Source organism: Corvus moneduloides, chromosome 11, assembly GCF_009650955.1.
Source record: "Corvus moneduloides isolate bCorMon1 chromosome 11, bCorMon1.pri, whole genome shotgun sequence".
Taxonomy (NCBI): domain Eukaryota; kingdom Metazoa; phylum Chordata; class Aves; order Passeriformes; family Corvidae; genus Corvus; species Corvus moneduloides.
Genome location: NC_045486.1, coordinates 11,316,774 through 11,337,045, shown reverse-complemented (window position 1 = coordinate 11,337,045; position 20,272 = coordinate 11,316,774). Strand labels below are relative to the sequence as shown.

The 20,272-nt window shown below is 42.1% G+C and overlaps 1 protein-coding gene across 1 annotated transcript in view; it reads left to right on the top strand.

Moving 5' to 3' along the window:
- The first annotated feature begins 1,053 nt into the window (after window positions 1-1,053).
- Window positions 1,054-20,272, top strand: part of CHST13 (carbohydrate sulfotransferase 13) — a 72,166-nt gene continuing 52,947 nt past the window's right edge. The window contains exon 1 of the mRNA XM_032120677.1: window positions 1,054-1,170. The gene's annotated coding sequence lies outside the window, so the exon portion shown is untranslated. The remainder of the gene's footprint in view (window positions 1,171-20,272) is intronic.

Below are 20,272 nucleotides of genomic sequence, written 5' to 3'. Positions count from 1 at the left end.
CCAAGCATCCATTACGCGTCTACAGACAATCCACGTTTGACCTGGGGTTTCCAGATACCCCTTTGGCTCCGTAAAAAGGGAATCAGCCAATTGTTTCAGTGTTGTTTTCTTTGTCAAGAAGAGTTTAAACCCCATCCTCTGCTGGCAAGTTTCCCTCCTAATTGCAGCGAAGTGGTGCTGCCGATGTCATTGTGAAGCGGCTGATAGTGGCAGTGTTTTAAATGACAAGGCACAGAAGAAAAGCCCCTGCTCTCTGGAACCTGCTGTAGGAACAGATAAATGTATGTTAAGTATATAATTAGTGAGGCAGATCTTGCAGAGGAATCATTCGTGGCCTTTACAGAAAGGATCTGTCTTGTAGGGCTGCTTGAATAAAACGCAAGGGGGTGGGGGATGCGCTTAATAAAGGCAAAACCAGAGCTAAGGTTGGACTGGCAAGCACAAGGAGGGGAACAGATGAACTCTGAGAAATTCTGGGGCAGAGTGTGAGGATAAATGAAATAAAAGATATATAGACAGAGGCAGGGCAGAGACATAAAGGTCTGGGGTTTGTGAGGAGGGGAGAACGACGTGGGTATGACTGCTGCTGGGTAGAGAGTGAGGGGGGAAATTGCAGCTGTGGGATGAGGTTTGCTGGAGAAGTTGTCAAAAATCAAAACAGCCAAAGGACAGACAAATAATTTAGCCACAAATTTCTGAGGGAAGATCACGTGCTCTAAAAAACCCCCACAATTGTGGTGGAGAAAAAACAAAGGAGGTCTGTGCTAAGGGCAGTGTGGATTTGCCACAGGGATGATTCCACAGTCCTGAGAGTGCACTGAGACATGGAACCTCAATGACAGGATAAATGCTTTATTTTTCTCATGCAAGCTGTCAGAAGTAATTACACTTAATTTATAGTTTTCATTTGAAGATAAATTCAGTAGTTCTCAAAAGACACTCCTATGTCCAAAAGCACATTCCAAAAGCTCCCACCCCTCCGGTAGAAGTAATTGTTCTCTTTTGTAACTTACAAAAACATGTTTGGCCTCCTCTCATATCTGCCTTAGGTACACAAGCTGAGCAGATGCAGGCATTCCCGTGCTGTTTGTTCCAGCAAGGTGAATTATGATTATAACACCAGGGATGAGCATCTGACGTTGACAAGATTTTTCTGCAAGTCACCATGAGGTAACAAGAAGTGTCTGCTTTAATGATCTTCGCTGTTTAAATTTTTATTGTATTCAGCTGGATTTTTTTTTATAGCCTTTGATTAAAGTTCAGAGGGAAGATGAATTTAAAAGCCTTCAGGTTTGTTAGATGTGCTACAGCTTGCCAGTCACCCTGCCAAAATTTTCCACTGTGTACTTCTTATAGTTCTGCGTGGTCTAAATTTAATTGACTGCAGATGAGAAGCATTATTACAGATCTGTCATTGCAGCCATTCTTCGTATGTTTCACTAGCTGGAATGAGCAGTCACTGGGTTTGTTTCTGACCTAATTCATAATGATGTAAAGCAGCAGTGATTTCACAGAAGAGGAAACAGATTTAGCTGGTGAGAAGGGCAGAACTGGGCTCAGTGCTGCTCCAGTAGTGCTCATTTACAGGTGAGTGGAAGAGTAAAGTCCATTGTTAAAACACTAAATTTCAATTTTGTGGGAACAGAGGTACATTATATAATCTGTTCAGTTGATATAACAATGTCATTCATCATTTTATTTCGCTGACTCTCTTAAGACAATACGAAAAAAAGACAATAATCTGGGCTTTTCAGCCTAGCCCCTCCTTAGGATACTGAATAGTATCACTAGGAGCAAAGCTCTAAAGGTCAAAGAATGGACAGAGATGTATTTAACATGCCAACTTATAAGAACTGGTAATGTTATTTTGGTGTATTGAAACATTATCATTCCAGCAGCCTCATTTTAGTAAGTTAATGTAAACTAATTTATATGTGGATGTCTGGATTTCTCTGCTCATCGATTTATCAAGTATATTTGTTTATTAAATCCCCCTTACTGATAACAAACAATTACTACTTCAGGTAATTGATTTAAAACATGGGGGAGACCATTGCCAGCTGACGCTGTGCCAAGAGTTATAGTACAAATTAATACAAACCAGAAGTCTACGTGCCTTGTACTTGCTCCACCAGATCAATATGTGAAGTAAGACTGTGGCATCCACCAGGATTGTTAACAGGATCTTTAACAGGATCTTGTCTGGAATACAAATGTCCAGCACATTGCTGGTGGGATTCTTTTACTTTTTCCTGCATATAATTTGTATTAATAGCTGGCCTTGGGAGAACAGAAGGCACTATCATCTTAGTGGGAACACACAGGGAGAAGTTGAGGCTGTGATTCTGCCTCTATTAAAATTGATTGTCATGTGATGGATTTGGTCTCTCTCTAATCTGGGACAATATCAGAAATTCCTGAGGGTCTTTGGGCGAAATGCAAATGTGATTTTGGAATGGGAAGCCTTGTGTGCACAGCATTAGCAGTATTTTTAGGCTTGTAAGATAGGAAGAGACAGGAGATAAGATGGACTGAGACACCTTAAAACAAAGCCCTCATCACAGCAGAAATGTCCAGCTTCCTGTCAACACCAGCAGTCAAATAGCTCAGAAGCTTTTCAAACAATTGCTTGGGCTGGAGACAGGAGCTGTGACATCTGGGCTGTCAATTAAAGCTCCATGAAGTCACTGGAGAAGGACGAGAACAAACACTTGTTAACGGTATTGAATATGAATAATCGTCCTCTGCCCTCACAGACTGAAAGTGGTGGGTAGTGATTTACTGCTGAGGAAGCCAGGCAGTCATGGCATGACATGGAATATTGCTTTTCCAAATCATATTTTCAATATTATTGTATAAGTATTATTAAATTAATCACTGAAAGTAAAGGGTCAAATCAAGGTTTGGAGTTTTCTTCCTTAATTACTTAGTTTCTTCCCTAGTTATGTCAACTTTTACCTGACCGAGGACAGCAAAAAGTTTAATTGTATTTATAGGGCTGTTTCATCCAGAATAATGAAACATCTCAACTTTATCTCAGAATCTGGGCTTATTTGCATAGTCTGTACATCATATCTTCCTGCTGGGTTGTTTCTCCTACTTGGAATATTTCCATTTGACAGAGAAAATCTGCACTAGATTTGCAAATTGGGATTTTCAAAACTTAGTCCAAATTCAAAAGACAAGACTCAGACTTGTCTTTTGACAGAATTTGTACCTTGGGACTCTTTGGACTTTCTGAAGGACAGGCCAATTCTCAAACATTTCAGCAATAAAGATTTTCAGTTTACTGTAGATTTTTTTGGCCTTTAAAAATGTGTTTTCTACCATTTCTTGTACTAATGATTTGTTGTTTTTTCACAAGAGTGTTCGCAGACGGCAAAGTTTAACTAATAAACATGCAAATGTGTTCACAGGAAGGTTTGTGCCAGAAATTTTTGTGGGTCGCTGTTCCGCTCCTGAGTAAATCACGGTGGCTACTCCACTTTCTTCCTCTTTTCAAATTTGGTAACCAACGACAGAGCAGAAAAGGGCTGTGCGAGAGGAAGGTTGTCAGTCCAACATCTACAGCTGGAAACACAAAGACAAAAGTCTCTCTGACTTTCTCCCAACTAGAAATCTACATAACATGAATTTTGTTGACAATTTTAAATAGCCAGTTGACGGAAATTTGGCTCACGAGTTATTAATATGCAAGTAATTTGGGATTTTGTAGAAAAATGTTGCAGTGGCAAAATAATATTTGGGAGGAGTTTTGTGCAAGGAAGTTTTTTTCTGTTCTTTTAATTGAAAGGAATTAGGGAGCAAGGTGTGTACTAGTGAAGCTTTATGGAAATGTGCTTCTCCATTTCAGGCTCAGGGATCTTAGATGCTTCTCACTTCTCTCAGTGGTGTCCTTCAGTTTCTTTCATTGTCTCTTTATTCTCCTCCCTCTTGGTCTTTGAAAGATGTAATACCTTTAAACCAGAACGTTTAACATGTAAAATAGTCCCACTCACTTGTAGACTTCAAGTAATAAGAAAAAGAATTTCAAAGATGCATTCAAAGAATAAGAATTTGATTTGTGTTACTTTCTTCTGTTCACCTTCCACTGGCAATGCTCAGCATTGATTTGAAAGGCTAAAGGTGCAGATTGTGTAAGCCAGTGCCAGCCCCAGTGTCACCTCCCCTGTCCTCAGCCACCAGCTCCCACTTCCCTTCATGTTATGTGTCGTACGTCACCTGTGTGGGCTTTGCTTTCCGAGCCTAAATCTGGCTCGTGGGCTGGGCCAAAACCCTCCCTCATTTGTCCTGCTACGAAGACTGAGAGCTTAAGTTTAGCTCTTATGTTTCTGTTATGCCAGAGACAGAAATAATGCATATTTCAGAGTTAGTCAGCTGGGAGAATATTAAGATTGGTTATTTCAACCCATGTAATATCCTCTACTACAAACACAGACTTTCCCTCCCTCAAAATAAAAGGAGTATTAAAATCTGTATTGCCAAACATGAAATTATCCTTGAATCTTAGATCCGTGTCCCTAAAGTTTTAAAGACATTTGGGTCAAATTCAACATGACAAATCTAAATGGCATTGGGAAGATCTAGTTAGATTTTATACTTTTGTAAAGCATCTTTTATTTCTAAAAAGTACATGGCTACTATTTCTTCTCTCGGCAGTTGTGTTTATAGCAAAAAATATATTCAATTTGTGTGTGTGATATGGAAACAATTAAGAAACCAAAATATTTAAGATCTATTTAGACTGCAAAGCAGGCCAAATAGAAAGATATCATTGCTGTGACTGACCTACAGAGGACTTGTTGATAAAGAAAAACTGGTATGCTGATACTTATTCTGTCAAATGATAAAGCACAAATGGAAAACAAGGCTGAAACCCCTTTTGGTAAATACACAGCTAAACACCCCCCAGACCCGCCTCAAGCATCCACTTTTGCTGCCTTGTGATTTGGTAGGGCTGTCTATAGATCCAGCTTGCTCAGAGATTTTTCATTTAAGTGCCAGTTGCTGTGGTAACAGCATGAAGAGCAGATCAGATAGATGCCAGGACCAGATGGGTTTCTCTAAGAACTCCACACACATGGACAGTTGGTGGTGACCCAATTCCAAAAGGTTACCCACACAGATTTGTACTGCAGCTGACTTGGCGTTGCCTTCTCCAGGGGTCTGGACCTTGTCTCTGAACCCCAGGGGTTCTCCTGAATTTGCAGCCCTGGGCTTTCATCAGAAGCTCATGGACTTCCCACAGAGGACATGCTGATGGATTAATAGAAGTGATAGAGTTTCATACCCTGATGTTTATGCTGCCTTCTCATTGTCAAGGGCTGGGCTGAGCCCAGTCTTGGGCTCTGTCAAAATGTTGAGTAATTATTACATGATAATCACACACTGCAGTTTCTCCCAGGCTTAATCTGATTTCTGCACTGTAGTTGCTTACATCCCACCTAAATTCCACCCACGTGTAGTTTAACCAATATAACTGATTAGAGTCAATTTTCCATGGTCAGAGCTGTGTTACATACAGGGTGTACCAGCAAATATTTGACCTTTGCTGAGGTCTTCTTGGTTGGTTCTTTTGCATTTAAAACTGACTTACCTGGTTCTTATGAATAGTTCAGTTGAAATCATAGTAATGGTCTGGTGTTTACTACTCAGTAAAACCCCAAGTTTCCCTTCCTGTTTTGGAAGGTTGGGGTTTCTGTTTGTTTTTTGTTTTCCTGAGAAATGTGTGAAGGGAGTGTGCATGTCGTGGTTTAGACACAATTACGTGGGCTGGGCTAGTCAGCGTTCCAGCTTTATCTGGAAAGGGGACGGAAGGCAACTCCTTAAACGATGCTCATTTCCCTTCCTCTCCTACCTCCAAAATATGTTCTGACATGTTGGTTTGTTTAATCTTGATCCAATCTCAAGTATTTTGAGGATTTTTAGAGAAGTAATGCTACGTCACAGATTTGGAGGAATTAGGGAATACTCCCAAAACAAGGTCCTGCCTGTTCTGTATGGATGATGTGTGTCCCTCGCCTCCCTGGCCTGCCTGTGTTGGCAGATTCACAGCAGTGCAGCTGGGTAGATAAGAAGGTGTGGATCCTGACTTCAAAGGTGTTAAAATCTACTTTTTAAAAATACATCTGATATTTGATAAAAATGCATTAGAAGGCATTCACAGAATTGAGAAAAGTTCTGTTTTCTCATTAAAATTGCTGCAGATTTAGTACTTTGGGGTACTGTGTTAGACTGTGCCATGTAGATGCCCATTTGTCCTCTGATCTTCAAGCCTCTTGCTTCATGACCTCCCCAGAAAGTGTTCAGCCCATGCAAATGACAGGTGACTTCGGTCTCCTGACATTTTTTTGCCCCTAGTCAGCAAGCACAGTTCTAAAAATGTCTGTCGGGAGGCTGGGAGCGAGGCTCCACATCAATTAGATTCCATCAGCTTTGCCAGCCACTTAAAGCAGTGCGATCTGAGAACGTGCTGGCTGAATTTACATAGAACACATTCTTTCTTCCTGCCCCTTGGTCGCATGTTTGAGATTGTGCTGCAGCTGGAGCCGCACCACCGGCACCAGGGAACACTCTGTGCCTCTGGCAGGTGCTCCAGGCAGTTTGTGGAAGGCAACCTCCCAGTTTCTCTGGTCACAGCTCAGCAGATTAGTCTGCCCGTGGTGCTGAAATGAACCACAGACTGCTGGTCCTCACAGGCTGTGCTCATCCACACAGAGAAGCCTCAAAGTGATTAATTTCTGCATTTTCAGCTCTGTGCTTTGAACATAGAGATGAAGAGAAAATACTTGGCAATAGAAACCCAGAGAGGAGCAGATCAAAAGAAACAGAAGAGCTCAGAAAAATCTGTGGTAGCAAATGGGGAGACTGGAGCATTGCTGGGACAAGGCCACTGAGTAAGGAGGGAGAATAATCCATTTATATACTTCTGGCTTTGGACCAGAATGCAGCAGTCAGGGAGGTGCAGGACTCTAAGTGTTAAAATATCCATACCTTCTGCTGGAAATGGCAAGAGTTCAGCTCAAGTTTAGCATTTCCAGAGAGCCAGAGCCCAGCCTGTGGTGCCTTAGATAGGCTTTTGTTGGCTCAGGATGCCCTGCACTGGTGTTTGTCAGCAGGCTCAGCTGGCTGTGCATGTGTTTAAGTCCCCATGGTAAAATGCTGCCTCATCTCAACTGAGATGGGCTCTGCTTTTCTAAGGTTAATTTGGTTGTTGCCTGCTGAAGTTGCTCAGTGCCTCACGAATGGAACAAACTTACCAGGTGATGGATTCTTCCTGTGGCAACGTGGCAAAAAATTATTCCCCAGAAAGGAATCCACACGCAGTGTCTGCATCACTTAAAGCTCCATTCATGACCTATTTTGGGGAGCTGATGGGTCTCAGGTCTCCTGAGCCTCATCTAGCCTGGGTTGAGTTGTATTCACAGGCAATTACTAAATCAGCTTTAAGATTGTTTCATAGATGGTTTTGATTCCTTTATCTTCCAGTGCAAGCTGTTCAATAAATCTCTAGGATATTTAGGAGAATTTGCTGTCTGAGAGCCTTCTTGATAACACTCCAGTGCTGTTTCCTCACTGCTTTTGAAGGTATCTTGGAAGCTTTTAAAAATGATCTTTAGATCTTGCTGTGCAGTTAATGCTTTAAGTTTCTCACAGGTGTGTACAGGTGTTTCTGGGATATTGGTAACTGCTAGAAAATGGGAATGTGTAAAAAACCCTTAACCTCATGGATCTTACCTTTTCTTCAGCTTTTTTTGTCTGTTTCCATCATCTGCAAAATACACTTCACTGTTCCATCAGAGAGCAGGACTGGATCAAATGTATCCCTTGAAGAAATTTGGGATAACCTGAATTTTCACAAGATCCAAGCCTAGCTTTTTGAATCCCTTAATTTTGGCCATTTCACAGTGTCCTGTGAATTGGAAAAAGTGCCTAAATAAATAAATAAATAAATGTGCAAAGTTAATTTTGCGTAAAAGGCAGAGAAGCAGGGCTCATAATTTAGATCCAAATCCAAGCTGGAAAAAAATCCTTCTAATTCTTATACATATTCAAATGTTTTGTTGGGTTACTTCTATTTAGAAAAAAAGAATTGTTTTTACTTCTCTGAAGTGCTTGCTGTCCATACACAATAGCACTGGGCTATTTAGTGTGGAGAAACCAGAATAAATCACACTCCTTTGACTTCTGCATTGAAAGAGCTGCTGAAGAAAGAAAAAACCAGCATAATTTGGAGGAAAAATAAAGCAGGAATGGGGCATGGTTTCTAGCGGGGAACCTTGATTTAGAACTCTTCAAGCATATTCATATGTAGGTAAATGAGGTTCTAAACTTAATCATGTCCAGTTTTACTACATTCATAAAATACTACTCTTTTTACATCCTTACCACATTCATCCATCTTTGAAAACCCATCTTTAAACACCAAAAGGGAGAAAAAGCTGCTGTTCCTGGGGTCACTGCCATCAATTCCCACCTGGAAGGTTTCTTGATGAGAGTGTAACGTATGAACAGCCATAATGAGCCAGACCAGAGATCCACAGAGCCCAATATCGAGCCCAATACAAAGGAAATTAAAAGAACAGGAAAACATCCCATGGCAGCCCTCCAGTACATCTTCACAGCATCCAGTGCACTGTAGTATTGCTGCTACTTGAGCTTTAACTGGGACATCTCATGGATTTTTCTGTCTTGGGTTTGTCTGATTGATTTTTGAACCTGTAAAAAATTTAGTTGAACTTGCACTGCTGTGAAAAACGAGGAATTGAATTCTGAATGAGCTGCTGCATTCAGAAACATAAGAATCAGTTCAGAGTGAAGAAGAACTGATCCCAGCAGCTAAGCCTGCCACCATGTGCTAAATATACTTCAGAACAATCCTTTGTGGCAGATCTCTGGAGGTGCATTGTAGGGAGTGAAAGGAAGGAAGAAAGGAACCTTTTGTGAAATCCAGAGCCAGGGCACAAGTTCTGCAAGAACTGCTATTATTCTGGCCAAAACCTGGAAGATTTCCCATCCTGCTTTAGTGAAGAGTTGCTACCAAAGCAGAGATTGCTGCCATTGAAAAAAAAAGTAAACCTTTCATAACAAGAATGCACACAAAATGCTTCCATCAAATGAGACTGTGCAAACAAACTGGCTTTTGAATAGGGGGTTTCTTTATGTGATGCAGGTTGGGTTTCTGAAAAGAATTTCATTACAAAGAAAGACTAGACGCAGTAGCAGTTGCTTATTTCTCCCCCATTCTCCTTCCAGCTCTTTCCCTGGTACTCTGCTGCTTCTACATTCCACTCACTAAATACACAAAACCAAGTTAGTGGGATTTTTTGTGAAAGTTCTCTGCTTGTTTCTGTATTTTTCATAGGTCTTCCATTTTAAAAAAAGAATCCATATTTGAAGCTGTTAATTGAAGCTTTAATTTTGTTGAAGATATTAAAGAGACATTTTCATGGAAACAAATACCTTTTGATCAATTATATCTTTGAGGTTTCACTTACTTGTCACAGCCTCTGGTTTCTTTCCCAAGAATTACAGGAAGAAAACCTTACGTGTACTTTTATAGTATCAGATACAAATAACCAAGATCTAGGAAAATAAAAGGTTCAGAATACTTTTTCAGAAGGATGCTGTGGGTGAAAGCAGTACTCAAGACGAAATATGCATCTCTCCTGGTAGGTAGGTGGCTTGAAAGCCTGGAGATTTACTTTTGCATTTTTAGTCTGAAACATTTTTTTTCCTTGTTCTGATGTAAAAAGGCATAACACAACATAATCATTAGACTATTTAGTACAGCTGGATGATCTTTCTTGTGTACCATCTATGTCTCACCTAAACTTCATATTCGAATTTTACTCACTGATGGAGAAAATATTTTTTCCAGTGAGATTTCTGCTGCCATGAACTGGTTTTTGGTACGTGCACCATAGAGGTGAAGGTGTGTGGGCTGGATTCCTGTGTTTCTGGGTGCAGGTGGGGGTGGGTTTCAAAGGCATTTAGGGGTTTTTTTATAACCATCTTTCTTGTAGGAATGTTGATTTTTAAGCATCCTGAAATTCCATATTGCCACTGCACAGCCTCATCAGTGCTTTGTCAGAAACCACCACCATCGTGTTCCTGGACTCAGCTCACAGCAGCAAAGGGTAAAGTCAGCACGGGGATTACCTTCTCCTTATCCAAAGGAATGATTGTGACAGACAATTTGAATAATCACCGGGGCCAAGGGCTGCAGGTGACAGGGATTTGGAAACTCCTAAGTTTGGAATCTCCCTGTGCTCTTCCTTCATCACGGTCTGTTTGGAGCTGCAGCCTGAGGAACAGGTTTGCATGAAACCATTGTGATGGCTGTACAGAGTGCAGGGGTGTCACCGTGTCTCCCCCAGCCCTGCACCCACTAGGGCAGAAGGCAGAAGTGCTCATGAATCATGTGTGCTTTGGCAACCTCCTCCTCGGGCTCCTTCCCAAACCTCTGGTGGGAGCTGGGCGCCTTTTGACACACAGGTGGGAATAATCGGGATTCTCCAGGGCTTCAACAGACATTTCCCTGCTCCGAGTGACATCTACTGGTAGAACGGTCTCTGTGTGTTTGCAGGAGGGAGGCTTGGAAATATACATCAAGTTTAATACATGCACCTAAATCCAACGCAGAATTTATTAGCGTAAACGTTTCTGTATTTGTTTGGGTTATTCTGTGAGCAAAGGGAGGCAGATTTGTGGCAGGAAGGCAGGGTTCTTGGCAATATTGAAATGAGAGCAGGATAAATCACTGCAGAGGGTTTTATAGGCAGCACTTCAGCTGAGCTATGAATAAGTGGGATTATGTTGTCGCTGCCTCCAAGGCTTTTCTGTGGTTTTGTTTAGTTTGCTTGTGCTGCTCTCCCTATACAAAGGAGCTGTTGGTAGGAAGTGTCACGCTATCAGAGGATACAGAAAGCCAGGTTCACTACAGGAATCTGAGATGGGACCTTTTTGTTTATAATCAATGCTTTCTGGCCCTGGCATGTCGCAGGCTGTTGGTTTAGGAAGCAAGTATAAAGCAGGCTTTTCTTTCTGCTAGTGGCTTGTCTTATATGCTTTTTTTAGGTTACTGACACTGAAAATTAATCCCCTGTTAGAGACACCTTCAGAATACATCAAGCAAAGAACAAGAAGTTAGAAGTGAAGAAAGAGCCAAAACAGATTTCTTTTTTTTTTTTAAAGCCCTTTTGGCAGACAGAAAATTCTATTTGGAAAACACACAGAGTTAATAAAAACCTAGAAATCAGGATTTAAAGGTGATATCCCTGTCCATATTATTAGAGTAAATATGTTTTCTTTGGTCCATGAATTCAGAAGCAAAATGTGCTGTAACTGCAGTGGTTTCGTTTTGGGAGGTTGAATTCTCTTCACTTTCCTTCAGCTGATTTGGCTTTAGCCAGGGTTAGGTCCTCTGCTTGTCCACTTCTCATCTTTCCCGTGTAAACTTCCTCGAGGTAGTTTATGGCACAGTCAGTGTTTGTGAGATTTCTGAAGAAGGGAAAGCATTTTTCTGCTGATACCAAAGTACTTGATTGAAGATTTTGCAACGAGCAGACATAAAAAGCCAGCATAGATCTGGATTTTTGAGAATGCCCAAGATGCAAAGACCTCTTAGATTCTGCTTGGTCTCTTTTATAACAATGAGTAATTTAGGTATGATTCTATAAATGTGTACTCTAAAGCTATATTCCTGGCCATTAAGCCGGATGTTGCTGTGCTCACAATGTCACCTCATTATACAATAAATGCTTAAATTTAATCTTTTAATTAGGGTTAGAAGATTATTTCGGGGATGTTTACTAAACCAGGAAGCACTGGTCCCATAAAGACACAAGTGCCAAAACAAGTGAGAGGCAGACACCAGACACTCGCTGCTGTAACTGTAGGTGTTTTCCCCAGCAGTGTTCTCTGCTTGCTCTTGTGTAGCATCTGAGAAAGACCCTGATGCCCTCTGACTACAACTGGACAAGGAAAGAGTGTTACTGCTGAAGAAAACTCATGAATTACGATGAAACAGAGAAACTCACCTTAAACTGCTCCTTTCCTTGGATGCGTCTCTTGGAATGAAGTCGCACTGGAAAGGACTTTGAAAGCTTTAATTTTACAGTTCTTGAAAAAAAAATAGTGTTTGTGCATGTTTTGGGTGGTTTTTGTGTGTTGTGGGTTTGGTTTTTTTAATGTTAAAAGCAAGTCCTACAGATTTCCTGAAATTGTCCATTCTGAGAGAGTACAGAAAAGAGGAAACTCCTGAGAAATACTTGTGATAAGAAGAAGGTTCCTGTGATCCAGATGGACTATTCTATCCTAGAATAGAAACTTTCCACAGCTGTTACTCACTCAGTGTAACTCAATGACACGTTAGTCACTGTGCTGGGACTCTAATGACCCATAGCAGGATAAATTATGCTGTGTGCTCACACAATTGTTTCCTTGAAATATGTTTCTTTTTCTGTGAGTGCAGGCTGGGATCACAGGATGGTTAGAGGCATCAAGATTGTCTGTGAGCACATTTAGCTATTCCTGCAGGCAAGGTCAGCTGTCTTTGTCAAATTTACACACAAATTAATAAAGAATTCATTTTCTCATTGCAATTTGTAAGAAAATTAATGAATCATCTCTTGGTAGGTGTTTTAAATGTGAACAAGAAAACATTTGTAATTAATTTACTACAGAGCCTGCCTATACTGAAGGTCCTAAAATCTAGGAAAGTTGTAGACCTGGGAAGATGGGCACTGACTGGTGTTGTGTGATGGGCAAGTCTGAATATTTGCTCGTGTATTACATCACTTGTGTTCCTTGTCATCTTTCCCTGCCACAAATATTAACCATGCCCTTCCTTTCTTTAATTTCTATGGGTAATTCCTTGCCATCTCCTTCCACTATCTGTCACTTCCTCTACAGAGCTCTTTCCCAATGTCGCCTCATGCTGAGAGGATCAGGTACCCCACATCAGGAGAATTTGAGCTTCCTCTCCACTTGTGACACTGTCTGATGACAGCGTCACACTGAGGTGCCTTGAAAACCTGCTTATAAATAAAATGTAGAAATAAATAAATAGTGCTGCAGATTTGTTAAATTTTGGAACAACAAACCTTTTCCTGCAATAGAGATCTTTGCAGAGGATGCTGTTGTGTGGAGATATAGATATATATATGTGTGTGTGTGTGTGTGTGTGTGTATGCATATATATATTTTTTTTATATACAGATATATATTTTATATACATGATATTTAATATCTATTTGTATGCTAAAATTTTATATAAATAAATATATATTTTAAAAATATTTATATGCATAAATATATATTCTCTTTACCCACTTTTTACTCCCCCACCCAAGAAAGGTCAGTATTTTGTAAAGTCCCAGCAGCGGAGACTCCGTAGCTGAGGTCCCGATTTTTCCAGAGGCTCTGGCAGCTGGATCCCCGCAGTGCTGTCCAGCAGCCGGGAGGTGGGGCACGGGCTTTGCTGGTTCCTGTTGGTGACGGTAACAGGACCGAGGCTGAACACCGATCTTAAGGTTTGTAAGGCTCAGAGGAGATATAGAAGCAACAGATTGCAGATTAAAACTGCTTAAGTGAAATAGTAGAAAGTGAGAATTTTTAATATCTTTTTAATACTCTCAAAACTGAAGCTGTTTGGCCATGAGGTCTCTTGGCACTGCTGAAAAGGTTGGCAAATCCAGGTGGCAGAGATAAGGAACCGGGAGAAATAGAAGAGTAGGGAATTGAACTAAGGGAAATATCATGTAGCTTTATTTGCCACTGTTTCTAAAACTGTTTGGGGCAGTAATTAACTGAGAACACTGACTGTACAGATTGCAGCTTAAAATAGATGTATTTTCTATGTTCACAGCAAGGATGAGACAAAATCCAGTATAAAAGCTGGGCTTGAATATAAGGCAAAACTTGCTCATTTACATTTAGGTAAACTTAGATCAAACCCACAGAAGTCCTCTAGCAGAGTTGCTATGAGTTTATTCTGCTGTAATTGTGAGCACAGACACAATTCTCAATTCCAGTCTCTGGACAAGCTGTGAGAAACTCAGACTGAGCTTCATCACATACAGGAGTCACAGCAGTACTTGGCAGCTTGCAGGAGCCTTTGGTTCTAGGTTGATAAGCACATAATTGTGATTCAGTTAAACTCAGAACAACACTGCATTGATACCCACAAAGAATTTTTTCTTTCCCTGAGCTGGTTCCAGCTTTGGTGCGGTCACTGCACATCCCTGTTTAGGGCCACATAGTAAAAGGTGCATTCAGATGTTTGGAAAATTCCACAACTGCCCAGAAACAGCTGCTCTGAGACAGCTTTGCTATTAATTTATTGAGCACATTTATCCACTCTGAATGGACTGAAAATGCTTATTTTGTAGTCTATAGAGTTGCATCCTCTGGATGTACTCCTCAAAATACTCTGCAGGTAAAGGTGTGTGTTAACACACATGGTTAGTGCCATGTCCTAAATAACAGTGGACTTGGGCTCTTCCCCAGAGAAAGAACTTGACCCCCACCTGTCTACAACCTTCTCTCAGGGAGCTGTAAAGAGCCATAAGGTCCCACTTGAATCTCCTTTTCTCCAAGCTAAACAACCCCAATTCCCTCAGCTGCTTTCATCAGATTTGTGCTCCAGCCCCTTCCCCAGCTCTGTTGCCCTTCTCTGGACACACTCCAGCACCTCAGTGTCTTTTGTGTAGTGAGGGGCCCAAAACTGAACCCAGGATCTGAGCTGTGGCATCATGAGTGCCCTGTACGGGGGAACAATCACTGCCCTGCTCCTGCTGGCCAAATTATTACTGATACAGCCAGGGTGCCATGGGCCTTCTTGGCCACCTGGGCACTCCTGGCTCATGTTCAGCCACCCTCGACCAGCGCTCCCAGGTCCTTTGCCACCAGGCAGCTTTCCAGCCACTCTTTCCCAAGCCTGTAGTGCTGCATGGGGTTAATAGATAAATATATTGCACAACTCATAACCTGCTGGTAATTTACACAACACTTTTGCTTGCCATAATTAGGTCCTATTAAAAATTAGTCATGCCCTAGAAACCATCATCTTCCTTCACTCCTCCCATTTTTCTGGTGAAGAAGAGAATGAACATCCCATGTGCAGTTATCTGTGCCATGGCACTAGTCCTGACATTGCTGCTGGTGCTATCAAAGCAGGTCAGTCTCCCTCAGCTTTGAGAGCCTAATCTTTGGGAAGACTGACTAAAAGCACTCCTCTAAGTCAGGTAAGGCCCTTCCTTCTCAGTGCACTGATAATTATAATTGCTACCATCTTCCTTCTTTGTGAGGAGTGTGAATCCAGTTGGGGATCTGGCGAGCCATCTCTGACAATATCAGATGTTCTCAGAACTCTTAATCGAAGGCAGCCCATGAAAGCACCCTGGGGAGTGCTTTATTCTCTGTGTTTAAAAGGACATGAAAGTACAATAGTTCTCTTTATATGGGTACAAAGTAGCCAATTGATCTTGTCAGTTTAATAAATAATACAATTGCTTCCATCAGACACTGTTAATAGACTCCTGTCTGGACTAATGTTGTACAGAATTGTACAAGTACAGAAATGTTATCTTCCTCGGTCTGCCTTGGATTAACCATCTCCCCCTTTATCACCTAGAGGCAAAGCTTCCAGCAGTAGTTCCTGAAGGGCATCAGGTCTCCTGATCTTCATCTCTTTCTTCATTTTAGTGTGAGTTCTTGGAAGAGATGAGCTAATTTCCTGATGCATCTGTTGTCTGACTGGTTCCTAACATTTGTATGGATTCAACGAAGCTTGAGAATGTAAAATATGCAGCAGTTTTAGGGCTTTTCTTTTTGTTTATTTTTAAACCATTCACTGTCTATGGAGTCCCAAGATGCAAAATTTGGATCATGTTCTTCAAACACTGCAAAGGTGCAGGGAAGCTCGGATGCAGCCTCACACCTGGGGCATTATGAACACAAGGACCAGGCATCAGCAAAATTGATACAAGGCTTTGGTTCAAGAAGCTCACAGCTCAGGGGTTTGGGATGTTTCTCCTTCAGTGTCAGCATAACCAGCTCATGCCCTTCTGTAGATGCCCCACTCAGCATTTTAAGCAGGCCCTGAGTTTTGCATTATCAGCACTGCTTTTTAGGTGAGCTTTAGATGGGATACACTCAGCAGTGTTCACCAAGAAAGGGCTGGTAGCATTAGCAGAGGTAGCTTTAAAACTTCTCATTGTCTTTGACTTTAAATCTTTTACCCACTTATTTTTTTTTCTCTGCCATGACACAAAGTGGTTCTGGGTTTTGCAGCTGAGTGATGTGATAAAGAGGGAAAAAGAGAAAGTATTTGCCAGAGAGAATAGGTTTTCAGGGGTTTTGGGATGTTTTGCTTTGAAAATAGTTAATTTTACAGCAGTTATAGAAGTTACATTTTTACATCTTTCTGCCAAATACATACCTAAATATATGTTTAGATACGAATAGAAGGTTTGTAAATATAAAACTCTAAAAACATAGGTATGGTTTATATATATATATGTACGTGTATATTTATAAATCTAGCATTTGCTGTCAGAGTCCCCACAGGTGTTTTTCCCAGATGATGATGATGGTATTTTCCCCTCATGCCTCCCTTAGAGTATCAAAAGAGATATTGTGGTGAGTAAAACAATAGCTGATCCCCTTCTGTGGGTTTGCAAGAAAAATAGTTCTGGTTTTAATGATGGAATCGGGTGTTCAGTTGTTAATAACATTTTATTTCTCTACAATAACCTGAGTGAATAATGCAGTGACCAATGGGTAAAAAGAACTGCCGTTGACCAGGTATTTAGATTCTCTCTGCCTTGGTTTTCCCTGCTGTAGAAGGTAGGCAGCAGCAGTGCCAGAACTCAAAGGGGCATTAGGAGGATAAAGATATGATTTACATTGAGCTGTTCACATATTTCAGGTGCTGGGACAATATATGAAGGCAAGGGATTTGTAGCTAAAGCAGAAAGGTATTCTGGTTGAGCAATGAGGTCCTACAGCATGAGGAGAAGTCAACAGACTTGGGATTCTTATGGATCAGTGGGAAAAGTAATTTCTGGGAATTGAATGCTTCATCCCAAAAGTCTTTTTCCTGGATCCTTGTGGGATCAAGTCCCTGCTTGCACCAGTATTTCTTTCAAATTGTTGCACTGTTTGCAGAGAAAACACATTGCTGCCCTCCTACTTAGAGATGGATTTAAATGCTTTTTACTTTAAATTCAAAGCCTAATCAAAATTTAGATTCCTTGGCTAATTTTAGATGTAACTTCAGAAAAAAAGAAAAGCAGTTCTTCAAATAATAAAATGCTCATGTTGAAAATCAGTTTTTATATTCCCACATCCATTTTGAACTGAGGTTACTGTGTTTGAAGGGTGAGACCAAATAACGCTTCTAAAGTCACAATCAGTGTTTGAAAGGCAGCTCTGTGCCCTCCTTTGAGTGCTATTGATGCTTTCAGCTGGGGCATGAAAGACCTAGAACTCTGATCTCTGGTTTTGGCAAGTCAAGTCATTCAATTCAATTTCAGAACTGTGCAGCTGTGAAGCTTTACAGTTTTTGATGTTTAAAAAGGTAGGGATTATTTCTGTTCTCTGTGATTTCTGAGAACTGCTGCTTCTATTAGCAAACCCAGGAAGAAACCTGTCTGTCTGATGTGCATGGACTGTAAACTGATACCTGGCAAACACCTGAGCAGATATTACACATCTGACTGGCATCCCTGAGATCAAAGAGCTCCCTGAAGCTCTGCTGCCCTTTGAACAGCATTTAATTGGCCATGAGACCACATTTTAGGACCTGGGACCAAGCTTTGCCTCCTTGGGTCACTGGATGAATCCCGTTTATGTCTACAGGAAACTGGTCAGTGTTCTCAGCCTCCTTTCTAGTGGAGAGAGGGCTGTGTGCTCTGGTTCTCTCACCTGCTAAGTTTGCAGTCCCTGCTCTCCCTTGTGGGGTTTCTGCAGCTTGGCTGAAGCACACTAGCACGGACTGTTGGGTGGGCATACCTTTAGTATCCTCTGCAGAGATTTTCCAGGCAGGTTTGGTTGGCCTTCCCAAGCTTACAAGGCTTGTGCCACACCCCTCAAAACCCCGTTCCCTGGGGAGCAGAGAAGAGCTCACCAGGGACAGCTGCAGCAGGTCCAAGGTCAAACGATGAATCTGCAGCAGGGAAGCAGCACATGGTGATGACTCCTGCTGCTCACCCTGCTCAGGCCCACCTTCCTCAAGCATGGTCCCATCCCCTGATGGGGACCCCCAAACCCAGTTGTCAGAGCCCCAGGACCCTGGTGTGGGCCTGTGGGAGGCCAGCGCTGCCCCCTCTACCCCCCATGACCCCTTGGCCCAGCCCCACAGCCCCCATTGAAGCCAGCAGCCCCCATGACCCAGACAGTGGTACGGTGGCAGTGATAATGGAGGGATGGCTGTTTCCCCAATCATGATCAACTGGTTCTGCCCCTCAGGGACCCTCTGCTGGCCCCCACTTTGGGGCATGGCCTCTGGTCCCATCCCATGTCATTTAAGGGGTCCCACAGACTTCTGCGTGGCTGTGCCAACGGTTGTGGCTGTCTGTCTGGGATCTCTAAAGAGTTAAAACCTGCTTTTGTGCAGAAACTTTATTTTGTGCAATCCATGTCTTTCCTCTTTGGTAGCTGGGGAGGCAGGGAAGTGAAAGGGGAACGCCTTTCATCTGGGATAGGGCAGAGCATTGGCCCTGTTGTTCCCACTCTTTCCTAGAGAAAAAGGATCTGGCACTGTAGAGAGGGGCACACCAGGTGTTCTGAGTGGGAAAAATAGGGTGTCTGCACTCTACCCCCACATGATGGACTTACCAGCTAACAGGAGTGTGGTGTGTGCACTGTGAGAGAGCAGCTCTCTGTGACTGGCGACAAGGACACTGTGCTGAGGGTATCTGTTGACTATATGGTGCAAAAAGGGTCCTTCATAAATAGATCTGGGATCCAGGTCTCTTCCATGATGATTTCCCAGCCAGAACAGACGTTGGATGGATGCAAGGCAGGGAGGTGGGGGCGGTCAGAGCACCCTGAGCTGGTGGTGGGTGCTGACAGCACTTCCTCACTCCGCTGGTGAGCAGGTGAGGGGGAGGAGTGTGGGACATGGGCAGATATGCACTGGGGAAGGGAGACATCAAAGTCATCCCGCAGGATGTTTCTTCTGAGCAGAGGACTCTCCCAGGGCTCAGTTCAGCTGTGTGCGGCACTCCTGCTGTCTGCAGCCAAGTCCAAAGGCACTGAGATACCGGTGCCTTGCTAGATTAAGCTCTTTGATTCCAATCTCTTCAGCTACAAAGCATGTTGTTTTATCTAATGCTTGTCCCTGTCTGTTTTAGGCTGTGGTGCCTGCTGAGAAAAGGTATGCATAATGAAATGATTAAATCATGCGTTTTCAAATAATCAAAGTCATGCTGTTTCAGCTATGCAGAAATCCTGTTCCTCTTATGAGACGCCTAGCCAGATTCAGAATTTGTTTTGGATTTTATATTTCTTAGAAGGACTCTGAATGAAAAAGAGAATCTGTTTAAGGCCAGTTCTGTGTTCCTGTATGCCCAGGGCCAGAGATGATGACATTCATATTCTTCTTGTGTCGCTGCAGAGAGAAAATAACTTTGCAGTCTGATTTTATGCTCTAAAGAAAATCATTCGCACTGTGACAGCACTTCAAAATATTTCAATCCTTATTCTGTATATGCTGCTGGCTATGACTGCAGTGCAGAATAAAAATGCTTCACTGAATCAGTACTTATGGGAAGGGGTAAAGTTTCCAAATCGCTCCTTTCCATCTTAATTTTGTAACTAATCTCTCATCCCTGCTGTATCTCCAGTTTGAGATGTCTCCCCTGTAACTCTGCACAGCTCCCAGCTTTGGCATCCCTGACACAGTGGGTTGCTCAACACTGCTTGAATATCGTACATGGTAAGGTCAGATGGTGCTGTGTGGGCTGCTGCGTATGGAATCACCTCCTGGCTGTGGGCAATCTCCCCAGGGAAATGTACCCTGGAGTGGGTAGTGAAGGAATTGAATCAAAAAGACATTTATGGTCCAAGTCTGGTGTGTCCTACCCATCCACCAAGGCAAGGCTTCTTTTAAAAAAGATGCTGTTCAGGGTTTTTTACCTAAAATGAAACTTTGCGTGCTTTTTTGAGTGATGATTGTATGTGTTCCCATGTCATACTGTTCGGGGTCACTTAGAGGAGCACGTGAGAAAGCAGCTGAAAACAAACAGGACAGCTATTATCAAGG